Source organism: Merops nubicus, unplaced genomic scaffold (genome assembly GCF_000691845.1).
Source record: "Merops nubicus isolate BGI_N331 unplaced genomic scaffold, ASM69184v1 scaffold17002, whole genome shotgun sequence".
In the NCBI taxonomy this organism is placed as follows: domain Eukaryota; kingdom Metazoa; phylum Chordata; class Aves; order Coraciiformes; family Meropidae; genus Merops; species Merops nubicus.
In genome coordinates this window covers 35,177-38,521 of record NW_008594692.1, presented here as the reverse complement: position 1 = coordinate 38,521, position 3,345 = coordinate 35,177, and positions in this window count along the sequence as shown.

The following is a 3,345-nucleotide window of genomic DNA, read 5'->3' as shown; positions in this document are numbered from 1 at the left end:
TATATACATCGTGAATTTTGGTACATAAATGTATTTTTCATCCTAACTGAGTGTGCAGGTAATTTTACAAGCACTTTACAGAGGGAATTGGAGTTTTTACAGGGTTGTTTCTGAAGATGGTGAGAGGGAAGATTTTACCATGGACAGCTTTGCCCTTCATGACTCCTGAGAGAAACAGCCAATGACGCAGTCCACAAGACATCTGACCACAAAAATAACTTGGATCATTTTTCTCTGATAGAATCAGTCCCTACTGGAAAATTATGTTTATTATTTATAATACAGTTTACATCATCAGACTTGATAAGAAACAAGAAATCCCCTGCTGTATCATATTCTCATTAAAAACTTGAAGTCTAGCAAAACTCTTTCTCAAAGACTGTTGCTCCTATTAGCCACCTAATGAATGTATAGAGAATTAGCAGCAAGAAAAAAACTTGTTAGTTTACTCAGTCTACCAAGCCCTTGGGTAAAAATTGCACAGTGTGAAGTACAGTCATGGGAGTAAAGTTTCCTGGAGTTTTAATGGGGCCTGTTGAGGCTCTTAGCGAAGGAGCTGCTGCAGGATGTTTAAGTGGCCCTCCTGGGGGGGCTGGTCAGAGCAGAAAATCAGAGCACGGTTACAGGAGAACAAAGGAGGGAAAATATGCTTTCACTAACCAGGCCCTTTGATGTGTCCTGTCAAAGAAAGGGGCCAAGTGCAGTTCTACAGTAGGACCTTTTCAGGCTTCACATGCCTGAGGCTTCCTTCTGGTCAGTGTGGGGCCTGCAGAGAAAAAAACGCCCAGGCTCCTTAGAGGCTGCTAGGGCTGCACAGCAAAGTGTATTGGTCTGACCAATATATCACTGCTATCTCAGCCTTGGGGCTGAGAATCTTCTCTCTGGTGGTGACAGCTTGTAGGTCCCAGTTGTACCAGCCCTCCCTTCCAGCTCAGTACAGTGGGTGCCTAAGTTCGCACTCTCAGTGTTTCCCACCCAAAAGCTTTGAACAATTCCATGAAATACTCTCCACTCCAGCTTTCTCCACCACGGCAGTACTTATCCAGCTCACTTTTTGCCCCTCACTAAAATGCCATCACTCTTCTACAAGTATCCCCAGTGGGATGTTCAATGGAAATTATTCTATCAAAGGATCATTGTAAGGTTTTCTTTCTGAGGTATGCTCAAGGTATGAGTTCCTCTCTACTGAGAGTTGTTTTAATGGTAAAATGCACACATACTCATGATGTGGATGCTCAACAACTACAGTTCCTCTGTTGCTGCGTGTAAGTAGAGAGAAATGTCTGTCCAAAGTGTCTTTGGACCTGGTTTCACAAACCTTAGGGATGCATATATCAAATCATAACTTCTGACAGTGTTTTTCCAAAACTAGGTCCATCACATGGCATGCAACTGCTAATCACACATACACACCTTGTGGTGGAGGTATTTTCTTTATTCTGATGAAAGCACTGTCATGGGTAGCAGGTCAAAAGCAGCACACCAACATCATATATCACAAGTTATTTATACATAAAGTTTTAATTATACTCATCTTTCTAATACATATGTATTGTTATTCACCTACATGATTGCTTAAAATATCCTTGATTGCTATGTATCTCACCACGCATGCTCTGTCCAATTCCTTAGCTGTTAATTTCCTTGTTCTTTTGAGGAGGTGGTATAATTATAATCGGTGGTCCATGAGTCAGTGGCCATGATCTCCCCCTGCCAGAATTACCTTTCACTCAATTTCACTTTGATTTGAATCATAGAATCCTTTAGGTTGGAAGGGACCTCCAAGATCATCAAGTCCAACCATTAAGCCATTAGGGCTCTAAAGTCCCCTGCTAAAACAGATCAGAATCTGTCAGGGTTGGAAGGGACCACAAGGATCACTCAGTTCTAGTCTCTCTGCCATGAGCAGGGACACCTCACATTAGATCAGGCTGCCCAGAGCCTCATCCAGCCTGGCCTTAAAGACCCCCAGGGATGGGGCCTCAACCACCTCCCTGGGCAACCCATTCCAGGGTCTCACCACTCTCATGGTGAAGAACTTCTTCCTCACATCCAGCCTGAATCTGCCCACTTCCAGCTTTGCCCCATTCCCCCTAGTCCAGTTGTTACCCGATAGCCTAAAAAGTCCCTCCCCAGCTTTCTTGTAGGCCCCCCGAAGATACTGGAAGGCCACAATAAGGTCACCTCGGAGCCTTCTCTTCTCCTTCAACAGTTCTTCATGGCTAGTTGGTTGGCCAACTTATCATTCTTTCTAAAGCCTTTGTGCTAGACTGAGACATCCCATTTCTTAATTATTAGATAGTGTTTCTGTTTAGTATGTTGCTAAGCACATTATTAGGCATGAAATTACAAAAGTCAAACCAGGCTTTTTCTGTGCTCACTTTAACCAACTTATAAATATACAAATTAACTTTATCTTCCAAACTTCCATTCTTTTCTAGGGCATTTGATATCAACAGAACCAAGTAAAATCCAGTCTGTTTCACAAAAAAAAAAAAAAAAAAAAAAAGTAAAACTTGGCTTGAAATGCATAAACAGAAAACAAGAGGGAGCATTTCAGGTTATATTAAATTATTATCTCATCTTTTTCAGATGCTAAGGATGTCTTAAGTGAGATAACTCAGAATGTGCAAAAAGTTCAGTGAAGACATGTCAAGACAGTTTGAAGTCTCTGTGGTGTTCTTGGGTACATGTCAAGCACCAGCCTAAATGACTATCCTTGGGTTATAGGTATAGTTATTGTATTAAGTCCTCATAAAGAGCAGTATATCATTATTATTTTCAACTGTTGAAAAAGTAGCCAGACACACACACACACGAAAAATAAATCCAGAGTTCACCAAATATGATCCATGCTAATCCTGGAGCTGCGCCCTGGAAATGCACAGAAGAGAGCTGTGGTCATCTACAGGGATTCATCTCTCTGTGATCCACTCTACCAGAAAATGGCAGGCATCTGATACCTGAATATCCTCCAGGAACATCCCTCTCGTGCCTTCCTGAGAGCCACCTTGTCCTGAGGACTCCATGGCTGCCTCATTAGCAAACATGTAAGGCCCATCAAACAGGTTACTGTTTTCGTGAACCCTCTGACTCATACACTCTTTGCAGGTCCCTTGGGACCAGGTTCTTTGGGAAACGGGACAAACTGGTCTGTAACCAATATCCTCATCCTGTTTGTCAAGTCTTGGTTTGCTCCTAAATCCTCACCAGCCCACCTAACACATACCATTCTGCATTTTCTAAAGCATATCACTGACAACAGTTAACTTCCTTTTTTGCCTTTTTTTTTTTAGTTTTCCTTATTTAGGAAGTTCACAAAGTTTAAATTTCAGCAGGCAAATC